Raw genomic sequence first — 13,600 nt, forward strand, 5'->3', positions numbered from 1 at the left:
TGAGCTTCTCCAGTACCAAACACAAATGCTCCTTATGCTCTTCTTCATTCTTCGAGTAGACCAAAATATCATCGATGAACACCATGACGAACTTATCCAGAAACTCCATAAACACCTTGTTCATCATGTTCATAAAATAGGCAGGTGCATTAGTCAGGCCAAATGACATAACGGTATACTCATACAGCCTGTACCTGGTGGTAAAAGCCGTCTTAGGTATATCCTGCTCTCGAATCTTCAACTGGTGGTATCCTAATCGCAGATCAATCTTGGAAAATACCTTCGCTCCTTGCAACTGGTCAAACAAATCATTGATCATCGGCAATGGGTACTTGTTCTTGATCGTCACTTTGTTCAATCCTCAATAATCAACAACCATCCTCAATGATCCATCCTTCTTTTCCACTAGAAGCACTGGCGATCCCCAAGGCGAAGAACTTGGGCGAATATAGCCTTTATCCAATAACTCCTTCATTTGCTTCTTAATTTCCTCCAAATCTTGTGCGGGCATTCTATACAGTCTCTTAGATATCGGCCATGTGCCTGGCAAAAGCTCAATCAAAAACTCAATGTATCTATCCGGTGGCATGCCTGGCAACTCTTCTGCAAATACATCAGGGAAATCCTTCACCACTGGTACTTCCTCCTGTACAACTCTTGATAAGGAATTTACTTGGGTCCTCTTCGGCTCATGCCGTGATACATACTTGATCCTTCTCCCTTCTGGGGTGGTAAGAAAAATCGACTTACTGGCGCAATCAATGTTTCATCCATACATCGATAGCCAATCCATACCCAGAATCACATCCAAACCTTGAGATTCCAAAATGATTAAATCCGAGGGGAAAACATGCCTACCTATACTCAATGGCACTTGAAAACATCCTCGACTGGCCATATACTCCGCTCCTGGTGAGCTTACTAACATAGGTGCTCTAAGAACCTTGTGGGCAGTTTATACTTATCCACAAATCTCCTTGATATGTATGAATGCGATGCACCAGTATCAAAAAGAACGATTGCAGTAAATGACTTAACCAAAAACTTACCTATTACTGCATCTGGCTGGGCTTCAACCTCCTCCACGTTAACGTGGTTCACCTGTCCCCTGTTGAAAGGGTTCGACTTCTTCCCAGAGCTTCCATTGCCATTTCCATTCTGGGCTTCAGGACATTCATTGGCATAATGTCCAGTCTTCTGACACTTAAAGCAAGTGACTTGGCTCAGGTCTCTCTTGGCTAGGGTTGATGGGTTGGTACAGTTCTGGCCGTTGCTTCCTCCATTCCCATTCCCATTCTTGGGGCCATTATGATTATGCGAGCTCCCTCCTCCATGGGTATGCTGAAAATGTCCTCCTGATTTCGGGGTAAAATGTGGCTTCTGGTGAGCTCCAGAATTGTACTTTCCTTGTCCATACTTCCTCTTGCGGTTGTCAATCTGCTTCTGCTTCCCTTCAATCATGAGAGCTCTATCTACCAACTCCTGGTAGTTGTTAAAGGTTGCTACCATCAACTGCATGCTCAGCTCATCATTCAGCCCTTCTAGAAACTTCTCCTGCTTGGCTGCATCTATAGCAACATCATCTGGGGCATAACATGCTAGCTTACTAAAGTCATCCACATATTGGCCAACAGTACGTCCTCCTTGGAGCAAGTTGAGGAACTCACTCTTCTTCATGGCCATAGCTCCTACTGAAACATGGGAAGTACGGAAAGCCCGCTGAAACTGATCCCATGTGACAGTGTCGATAGGATCGTGGCTGTGAAATTCTCCCACCATGATGCTGCGGGTCCATCTAGCTGATGTGCGGCAAAACGCACCTTTTCCGCATCTGTGCATCCTGCAGTGGTCAACTCCCTTCCTGTCTTGCGGAGCCGGTCATCTGCAACTATTGGCTTGGTGCTACTAGAGAACACCGGCGGATTCAGTCTAAGGAAACGGGTTAAGTGATCAACAGGTGGCGGTGGTGGTGGGTTGTTGTTGTTGTTGTTCCCCCGATTTTGATTCTGGACTAGTAACTGCATCAATGCATTCTGCTGCTGGATCAACTGAGTGAGCTCCGGTGGGAAAGCAAATCCATTGTGACGTCTCGGAGGCATCTGAGGGTTTAGAAAAGATGAGAATATAGAATAGAATGAGGTCTAGAGAGAAAACACTACCCATATGCACATGAGACAAATGCAAACAAAATCACTTCATTCAATTCAAACAAGGGCATACAACGGTCTAACTATCGTTACAAAAGTGCTCGGACTATACTATATAAATGGGGGAAATACTACTACTGTTATGGTGGTCGACTAGAAAAATTGCTCCGTTGAAGACTCCATGATATCTGCTCCAGCTTCAAGTCATCATCGCTATCATCTGGGTCCGAGTCGGTGTTGTCGATGATGATGTAGTTCTCTGGACAAGTGCAATCATCGTCTTCTTCTCCAGTCGCAGGAAATCCCATGAATACATTCAGCTTCTTCTTCAGATCTTCATTCTTCTCCACGAGTGTTGCTATTTCCTCCTCATATCCATCATGTGTAGACTTGAGTTCTTCCTCTAGTTCCATGATCTTGGTCATAGCCTTCTTCAGATCTATCATGGCTGCGCACATCTGGTTCTCCTAGCGTTGAATGTGCTGGTTTAACTCCTGGATGAAGGCAACAATTGATTTATCCTTCCTGGTGCTGATCATCTCCCATTGTTCATCTCGGCGCCCACAAATCTGGTAAATAGTATCCTTGAGATCCTTGTGGTAAACTTCTCCAATGCGTCCCATGGTGATGTGGGTTGCCATGATCTTTCCTAGACTCCAGGTTGGTGCATCAAAGGAAAACTCTATGGGTTCAGTGACGGGCATGAACGTCCTTCCTAGAACTTGAACTTGAATCATCCAACGCCCCTCTTTTGGCAAAGTGGCGATGTAGGTCCCGGTGAACCTTGGTACTCCGATGTTCAGGTACTTAGTGACTTCCTTCAAGTGGCGTCCAATGGGTGTATCTTCATCTGGTTGCGCGAACTTGTTCCTTGCATCCGCCATCCTAAAAGAGTAGAAAAGACGAGGAGTCAGAAATGAGAAGAGTGAGTAGTGATCTAGGGCTTTAGCTTATTGGTCGTGTCCTATAGTCAGCGTGTGCTCTGATACCATCTTGTAGCGACCAGACCTCAAACAGTCTGATCTCTATGCTTCAGTATCATCCCTGGATCAGTAATGCTGACACGCATAATACTTGAAGGATTTATAACAGAGTAGCAATCACACACTTATTACATCGAATGTCTCAAAAGAGAACTTGTTACAATAAGTATGGCTTAAGGCCATCTAATAATGATAATAATGGAAGGCTTGGAAGATAAGTGAGTCCATCAACTCCAACGGCATCACTAAGTATAGAACCACAACCTAAAAGCACCTCACTCGTCGTCTGAAAAGTCTGCAACATGAACGTTGCAGCCCGAAAACGGGTCAGCACATGGAATATGCTGGCAATGTAACACATGGGGAGTAATGAAACAGAAATATGCTATACTACATGCATATATGGCTGGTGGAAAGCTCTATGGTTACAGTTTTGCATAAAGCCAATTTTTCCCTACTACAAAGGAATAAATTTTATTTAACTATCATGGTGGTTGTTAAACATTGAGAGTGTATACACCCTCTCAATCCCAATTAAGCATCATCATTAAACCCAACAAATTAAATTCAAGTAACATGATGAAATTCACATGATAATCCAAGTACTAGATACTCAAAACGTCCATAACCAGGGACACGGCTAATCATGATTAGTTTATACACTCTGCAGAGGTTTGCGCACTTTTCCCCACAAGACCCGATCTCCTCCGTTGGATTTCTCGCACTACATGGTGTTTGAGAAACAGATGACCGAGACATAGTCTTTCAGAAGCGCTAGCACCTTACGATCGGGTAGACAGTTACACCTACTTTCCCCTACATCTGCTAGTCTACCACTATAAGAGTTCGCACGACTTAATCAACTATGCTAGAGCCCATAGTAGCTTGTGGCTGCACACGGAAGTTTCTAGCATGAATAATCTCATGATCCCTTTGAGCCTGGGTGGCGGTCCATAACGAAAACAGGCAAACGCTAGAATACCCAGGTGCCTCAATCCACCCAGATGTGTATTAAAGTTGCCACCTTAAATAAACCATTAAATAACAATCTCACATCTGTCATGGATACACTCACCCAATCCGCGTCTACTAGCATAGCATGGCAATATAAGCAAACGTAGAAGTAACTCCCAAAGGGTTTGATAATAAAACAGGTAATAGGTACTACCTCATCTACTTCCCAAAACCCACATATTAATCAGATCCTAATCATGAAATTGTTTGAGGATTGATCTAATGCGATAAAACTGGGTAGTAAAGAGGTATGATCAAAGTGTTACTTGCCTTGTTGATGATCCGTGAAACCTAGAGATTCGAAGTAGCAAGCGGCGCACTCCGGATACTCTATCGCAAACAAACAAGCAAACAAGCATACAATAAGTACTCATCTAATGCACAGGTAAAATGCAAATAAAAGATCTAACCAGAAAATTCAACTTAAGAACTCCGGTTTGCAAAAAGAAACAAACCAATGAAGCAATGAAAAGCAAACGACGAACGAAACAAGCTTCATTTACTAATCTGGACCTAATTCAAATTTTACAGTAGGAAAAACTTGTTTGAGTTGATTAAACGGAAAGAGGGTTTCGAGATGAAACTCTAGGCGCTTGAATCGCCTGATTCCGATAAACGAGCAAAAAGATAAACTAAAACGAAAATCAGATGAGAAATCACGATCTGGAATAATCGCGGAAAATCCGAGAAAAAAAACTGACGAACAGCTTAACGAACGGACGTTCGTTAACTGAAACTAACCGGTGAACTCGTCCATTAAAATGAATGACGATCGAACGCTCGCAAAAAAGTAAATCAGGAAAAGCTAAAATAAACCGATCTAAAAAACCCTAGGGTTTCTAAAAAACCGGATCGGTTTTTTATTAGAAAACCGGGGCGGCGAACGGCGGTTACCTCGCCGGGCTCCGGCGAAGTCCGGCGGGGTCCGAGGGGCGGCGGGGCTCCGGCGGTGGCGGCTTTGGCGGCGGGGCGGGTTGGGGTTTGGCGGCGGGGTGGCGGCGTATTTATAGGAGGGGGGTGGTGGCTTGGGGGAGGGGGCAAGGCGGCGGGGGTGGAGTCCGGCTAGGACTCTGTCGGGTCGGCGACGGCGGCGGTCGCGGTGGGAGACGGCGGCGGCGCGGGCCGGCCCGGCTCGGCTGGGCTTCGGCCCAGTCGGGCGCGGGAGTTTTTTTTAAAAAACAATTCCGCCGAACAAAAAACAAAATCCTAGAAAAATAAATAAAAATCTAAAAATGCCAAAACAAATTTTCACCGCCTAAATAAACTATTTAGGACGAGATGAACATTTTCTTGGCCCTAAAAAGCAGTTTTGAAAAACATGCAATTTTTCCTAAATTCAATTAAAATAGCCAAAAACTCCGAAATAAAACTTATTTGATTTTTTTTATTAAATCCTCAATATTTCTTTATTTTGGGAAAGTCATTTTATTCCCTCTCTCATATTTTTATAACAGAAATAATTGAAGATAAAATAAATAAAATCAAATGATCCTATTTTCAAAATTTGAGAAAACTCAAATATGAAAATAACGAAATTCCCAACTCTCTCCGAGGGTCCTTGAGTTGCATAGAATTTCTAGGATCGATCCAAAAGCAATAAAATATGATATGCAATGATGATCTAGTGTATAACATTCCAAATTGAAAATTTGGGATGTTACAATGGGTTTTTTAGCATATTGATTGGATCTATCCCTCTACATCATGTCATCTTGCTTAAGGCGTTACTCTGTTCTTATGAACTTAATACTCTAGATGCAGGCAGGAGTCGGTTGATGTGTGGAGTAATAGTAGTAGATGCAGGCAGGAGTCAGTCTACTTGTCACGAATGTGATGCCTATATTCATGATTTGCCTTGGATATCGTCATAATTATGCACTTTTCTATCAGTTGCTCAATAGTAATTTGTTTACCCACCGTATGCTTTCTTCGAGAGAGAAGGCTCTTGTGAAACCTATGGCCCCCGGGTCTATTTTCCATCATATATTTTCAGATCTATAAAACCCAAAACCCAAAAATACCTCGCGGAGTTTATTTACTTTTATTTGTTTTATACCTATCTCTATCAGATCTCACTTTTTCTCATGATCGTGAAGGGATTGACAACCCCTTTTTCGTGTTGTGTGCTAGTGTTTGTTAGTTTACCAGGTGCATATACTGGGGACTTTCTTGTGCCTCCTACTGGATTGATACCTTGGTTCTTAAATGAGGGAAATATTTATCCCTACTTTGCTGAATCACCCTTTCCTCTTCAAGAGAAAAATCAACGCAAGCTCAAGAAGTAGCAACTAGCATGGCTCTTTCCACAGCTGAGGCTGAATACATTACTGCTAGTGTCTGCTGCTCATAGTTGCTGCTGCTCACAGTTGCTATGGATGAAGCAATCCCTCAAGGACTATGGCGTCAACGTGAAGAAAGTGTTGGGGAACGTAGCATGCAAAAATTCCTAGGCTGACGCAAGATCTATCTAGGAGATGCATATCAACAAAAGGGGGAGAGTGTGTCTACGTACCCTCGTAGACCAAAAGTGGAAGCGTTTTGACAATGTGCTTGATGTAGTCGAACTTCTTCTCATTCTGACCGATCAAGCACCGAACGTATGGCACCTCCGAGTTCTGCACACGTTCATCTGGATGACGTCCCTTGAACTCTTGATCCAGCAAATTGTCGAGGAAGTAGATGAGTTTCGTCAGCACGACGATGTGGTGACGGTGATGGTGAAGTGATCTGCACAGGGCTTCGCCTAAGCACTACGATAATATGACCGAGGGTGTAATCTGTGGAGGGAGGCGTTGCACACGGCTAACAATTGTTGGTGTGTGTTCTAGGCGCCCCCGCCCCATGTATATATAGGTGGGAGGGGGAGGGTAGCAGCCTTGGGGGTCCCCAAGTAGGAGGAATCCTACTTGGGGTTCCTATTCCAAGTCACCCCCTACCTTATTTTACAGGAGGGGAAAAGGGGAGAGGGAAGGGAGGAAGGAAAGGGGGGGCGAACCCCCTCCTCCTTCTCCTATTCGGCCTCCTTACTTAGGGGGGTGTACCACCCCTTGTGGGCTGGTGGTCTCCCCTCCTATGGCCCATATGTCCCATGATTCCCCTCGGGGGTTCCGGTAACCCCCCACGGTACTCTGATAAATACCCGATACTACCTGAACACTTTCGGTGTCCGAATACTATCATCCTATATATCAATCTTTACCTCTCAACCATTTCGAGACTCCTCGTCATGTTCGTGATCTCATCTGGGACTCCAAACAACATTTGGTCACCAAATCACATAACTCATATAATACAAAATCGTCATTGAACGTTAACCGTGCGGACCCTATGGGTTCGAGAACTATGTAGACATGACCGAGACACCTCTCCGGTCAATAACCAATAGCAGAATCTGGATGCTCATATTGGTTCCTACATATTCTAGAAGATCTTTATTGGTCAAACCGTAATGACAACATACGCTATTCCCTTTGTCATCGGTATGTTACTTGCCCGAGATTCGGTCGTCGGTATCTTCATACCTAGTTCAATCTCGTTCCCGGAAAGTCTCTTTACTCGTTCCGCAATACATCATCCCGCAACTAACTCATTAGTCACTTTTGCTTGCAAGGCTTCTTATGATGTGTATTACCGAGAGGGCCCAAAGATACCACTTCGATACTCGGAGTGACAAATCCTAATCTTGATCTATGCCAACCCAACAAACACCTTCAGAGATACCTATAGAGCATCTTTACAATCACCCAATTACGTTGTGACGTTTGATAGCACAAAAGGTATTCCTCCGGTATCCGGGAGTTGCATAATCTCATAGTCAAAGGAATATGTATATGACATGAAGAAAGCAATATCAATAAAACTAAACGATCATAATGATAAGCTAATGAATGGGTCTTGTCCATCACATCATTCTCCTAATGATGTGATCTCATTCATCAAATGACAACACATGTCTATGGTTAGTGTCGTGGAAAGGTCATGGCAGATGTCCTATCAAAAGGACTTAGTCATGGAGCCATCGCAACTAGGTAACTTAAAGGGGTTAAACTGGACAAAGGACACGAGAGTTTATACTGGTTCGGCCCCTTGCGGTGAAGGTAAAGGCCTAATACAGTTTGAGGTGGTATTGCTTATGTATCGATTACCAGGGAGCGAATCCGCTTGACCTAGCTTTCGATTTGTTGTTTCTTGTCCTGAACCGCCGCTGGGTCGTCCCTTTATATACACAGGTTGACGCCCAGCGGATCACGGAGTCCCGGTCGGCTGATATATAACGTGTCCGGCTCGGTGACTATCTTTGCATGCCTTACAATACAAGTCTTTACATATATGGCGGTTTACCCCTATGGGCCTTAAGTCGCCTTTGGGCCTTGGGCCCTTAACTAAACCGCCATCTTCAATATCCTCGTGGGCTTCAGATGATGAATCACCATAGGTATAACATGTCCCCTCTTGGGCGGGTCATACTAATAGATATATCCCCAACATTAGGCCCCAGATTGACTTGAGTTGGTTCATGTCAATCTTCAATACTTAGAAAAAATCTTTCCTTCTTCATTTGTGCGATAATTCATGACCCGCCATGATGTCATCTTCGGGATTTGTGATAACCCGCCATGACGTCACCTACCATTAATTCACACATTATCCAACATATCTCAACGGATCGTTATCTTAATAACCGTCCCGAGAATCGAGGCGCCCGAGTAGCTGGATAACCATGTTTTTTGGCCTCCTCATTTTTTGCACCCACTTATTAGCCTTCTCCTTATAAATAGCCACGAATGACCTCTTCTCATTTTCTCCTCTTTCCTTCATCTTCCTCCTCTCGGGAATCTCCAGTTACTTGAGCTCCGCCGCCGCCGTGAAGCACACCGTCATCCTCGTCCTTGGCCGCTGCATCAACCTGAACGGACCAGAGAAACTCCGACGCTTCACCGCAATCTGGTCTGCACCTGTAAGTGCTCCTCCTCCAACGCTCCAGATCGCATTAGGGTTTCGGCTGTTCTTTGTGTTCTTCGTAGTTCTTTCCTAGTTCTTCCATCGTGGCACCCTTTGATCTAAAGACGACATAGAACTCGTGCGGTGGTAGTTTTGCCTTTGCCTTCAATACCAGCGGACCCTTTTTCCTTGAAAAGAGATCTCATTAGAGCTTATGAACTCCCCTGTACTTGTTTTTAGGTCTTGATTTATTTTCGTTTTTTTGAACTGTCGCTGATCCAAAATAATAATTGTAATCTGTGAAACATGTTTGTATGGTTCTTAGCAAAAAACTGCATCTTGATATATCCACCTAATCATGGCAGCTCATATCACTGGCTGTAGTTAAATTCAATGCTCAACAGACTCTTCTTTTAATAGAATGGGCTGCTCATGGCAGCTTATATAACCCGTTGTAACTAGTCATATACCATTAGGCCCCTTTTTAAGCTGCCATTCCGGCAAATTTGTTATTTTCCTTTCTAGGTTTCTTTCTTCACAATGCCGCCCAAAATAACCACTTCCTGTAACTGGGTTCCTTCCATCGTCATGGAAAACACACTTCAAGACTTTGTGAAAACTGGCTATTTGCTGAAGAAGTCTGTCATGTCTTATCGCACCCCCAAGCCGGAAGAAGAGAAACCTCATCCAGAGGAAGGCGAAGTCATTGTCTTCACTGATCATATGAACCGGGGCTTCTCACCGCCCGGCTCTAAGTTCTTCAGGGACGTTCTGCACTTTTTCAACCTACATCCTCAAGACATCGGACCCAATTCCGTGTCAAATATATGCAACTTCCAAGTGTTCTATGAGGTGTACCTTCAAGAAGAGCCCAGTGTAGAACTTTTCAGAGAGTACTTTCACTTGAACCGCCAGAACAAGTACTCCAACAGATCCAGTTTGGAACTTGGTGGGATCTCAATCCAATGATGAAGAGACGCCATTTTCCCTTATGCCCAGCTGCCGAGTCATCCCAAGGATTGGAATCAAACACGGTCAAGGGTACTTCTCCGGTTGATGAGAACAGACTGCCTGGCTTTGGCGCCCTATGTATTGAATCAAACCATCCTCTCCCTGACAAGCTGACAGCCACTGAACGCAAAAGACTCACCCCTACTATTGCCAAGGTTAAGGCTTTGTTGGGGAACGACTTAACTATCATTGACTTGGTTCGATGTTGGGTCGCATGGCGGATTATCCCCTTGAGTCGCTGCCTCGGCTTAATGTGCACCTACACAGGTAGCACAAAGGATCCACTGCATCACAGCTCCCAGGAGTTAACTGATGACACCATCAATGAGATGACAAAGTCTCTTCTGAATGAGAGCCCGGCTAATTGCAGCAAGGTGGGCCTAAGCCCTTTCTGCAAGTCTAACCCGCCACCAGAAGTAAGCAGCCAAACTAGCTATTTTACCTTCATTCTTAATACTTTGTTTTAATTCAACCTTGATAACTTTGAAAGGCTGATGATGACTTCTGGAAGAAGGAATATGATCATGAAGCTGCGAAAAGGGCCAGGAAGGCCAAGAAAGCTGCCAAGAAAGCCACCAAGAAGAGGGTAAAGAAGCCCACTACTTCTGAGCTGCTTGAGCTGGACGACACCTCTGAGTCGGAGGTAGCCCTTGACTCTCTTGGTTCCTTTTTCAACCATCTTATTGACATTGACTATCATCAGGATGACACGGGGACCAGTCAAGCTCTTGAGGAAGAGGTAACTATCATTTCATCCAACTCCGAGCCCTTGCCAAGACAGAAAATCTGAAGAGTAACCCGAAAAGTAAGATTTTCAAACCCCTTAGCTCATCTGGATCCTCACTTTCTTTTGAAGCAACAGCAGTACGAGAACTGGCGACAAACTCGGACTAGCAAGGATGCAGAACTATCTTCCGGCTTACCGAACACCCCGAGGAAGCGTCGAAATGAGGTCACCCTCAACTTAAACTCTTTTTATCCTTTCACGAGTCTCATTCGCCAACCACTCAATTCTTCCGACTCAGGAAACATCTCATTCCTCTTCCGGCGACTCAATTCAATGTCATCTGTCGGCTTTCAAGACTGCTCATGGGTAATGGCAATTTACTTATCATTTACTCTTTATAATCCTTTTATACTTATACTGACCTCTTATGACTCATGCAATGGAAAAGCCAAGCCCAGCAAGAAGGCCAGGATGAATAAACCGGTTGAAGACCCAAAAGTCAATGAATCGGAGCACCAAACCGCGACGCCTGAAGCCTCTGTTCGTAAATCGTCTGAGCCGGTTCTTGACATTCCACCAATGACTGTTGACCCGCCTATCGATCAAGCCAACAATGACTCTTTAAATCCTGAAGCTTCAAGCCCTGTTAAGACAGCCAACGCACAAGACGATGATGTACAAATCACCAAGACTGGCTTTAATGAGCCGGGAAGACCTAATGCCCTGGCCAAGCACTCTGCGAAGGAAGAACACTTTGAGCAGCGCAAAGTGCGATTTGATGTCGCCAATTATGCTCAACTGGGCATTGGTGAAATATACTCTGGCTTCTCAGTCAAGTACACAATTACTGTGTCCTTGAAGTTGAGATGGTGAAGCAGATGCACCAAATTTGAGGTATGAAATCCTCCCTTCTTTAAGTTGTGCATATCCTGCCAGCCCGCAAGTCTACTATTTACGATGAATATGTTGTAGACTTAGATTAACCAGGAGCATAAGTAATATTCCTTGATAGAATCGTTTAGAAATCCGGCTTAAAACATTTGTGCAGTTCCCATGAGCCGACTGTGGCTGTTTGTAGCATGAACGGGTCATTGTAATAAAAACAAGTAATATGCATGAGCCCCCAAGTGCCAAGCACTCTTGCTCGCAAAGTGCTTGGGACTTATCCACATAAGCCGCCATATAAATAAAGCTTTCGACAGACATTAGCCCCCAAGTGCCAAGTGTTGTTGCTTGCAAAAGGCTTGGGACTTAATGTGTTGAACTAACATTGAATTATGACTTTGATCCGGTGTATGTACAGACCACCATGCTCAACTTCAATCAGAGCTGTCTGACTTGAAGACTCGTCTGGAGCTGCAAGAAGCTGAGACCCAGAAGGCGAACTCAAAGTTCGAATTCAGCGTGGGTGAGGCAGAAAAGCTGAAAATCGGCCATGAAGTTGCAAAAAGCACCTGGGCTGAAGAAAAGATTGCCTTGACACAACGGGCTGAAAAGGAGGAGGCGGCTCTCCAGGAAGCGACCACTAAACTTACCGGCTTAAAACGCCAGGTGTCTCAGATGGTGTCTGGTATCTTTGGTAAGTCGCCTTATGACTGTCAAATTTGAATACCTTCCTTGATGATATAAACCGCTTTTTAATCCATCCATAACGATTATGCAGGCCCTAGAAGCACCAATGTCAACCAAGATATGCTTGTGAAGCTGAAGGTGGTTTACACACTAGTGGAGCAGCTTTACACTGGTGCTCAGCGCGCATTGGCCACAATTTCTCCACCTAATGAAACTCCACTCTCTTGGTTGATGTGTTAAGGAAGCTTTCTGTTCTGCCTGAGAGGTTTAGTGAGATGAAGCAATCATCTGCAAGAGCCAGAGCTGTAACTGCCTTAAGTCGGGCCAAAGCATGGCTACCGTAGCTAGACTCGGCCGATATCTCTATCGGGTATCCAAGCCTTAAGGAAGACGGCACCGCATTTGACAAGAAAGACTTTGCTGCTTGCGTGAAGGATATATGTCCTCTGGCCAGTCAGATTGACAACGAGACAGACCTCACCAAATATCAACCGGCTTATGATTTAGAAAATAAGAAGATGCCAACGCCGTCTTACAAAGTGAAGGCCCTTATCCCCCCAATCCGTAAGCACACTTTTGCTCCTGAAGTTGACCCGTCAAAGCTTTTTGATCATGAAGCTGAGTTCCAAGCTTTGAGCGGCATTGGCTGGTCATCACCAACCTTCCAGGAAATAGAACAGGACGAAGAAGCGGAGATGGATGACCTGGAAGCGTCAGGCCATCAAGAAGATTGATCCGCTGGGCAGCTCATATTTGTGATCTTCTAAAAAACAGTTAATCATTTTGACTACTTGGAGTCATGTAATAGGGTAACAGTGACTTTGCTCTGTCGTGCCATCATGCATGTTTATGTTGTGCTTAGCACTGTTAAGCCGCCACTTGGTAATCATATTTTTAGACTTATCCTGATGTTAACTGGTGCAGATGAAAACTTTAAATTATCCTGCACACAAGTAGATTACAAGAATCCTTGGCGGTTGACCGCAGGACATGTCATAATACCTTTCATATAATTACTGATGTTTAAAACAGTTTATAGATAAGGCTGGTTTAACCAAAATTTAGACATAATAACAATATCGTACCTGTGATATTGAATCATTCTGCCGGTTTACGAGACCTATGTAGTAAGGGTGAGCACCCAAAGCTTGTAAGACCCAACACTTCCAAGTGCTTGATAGTATTATGTATGGGCGACTTGTCAC

The sequence above is a fragment of the Triticum dicoccoides genome, chromosome 6B (assembly GCF_002162155.2).
Source record: "Triticum dicoccoides isolate Atlit2015 ecotype Zavitan chromosome 6B, WEW_v2.0, whole genome shotgun sequence".
Taxonomy (NCBI): Eukaryota; Viridiplantae; Streptophyta; class Magnoliopsida; order Poales; family Poaceae; genus Triticum; species Triticum dicoccoides.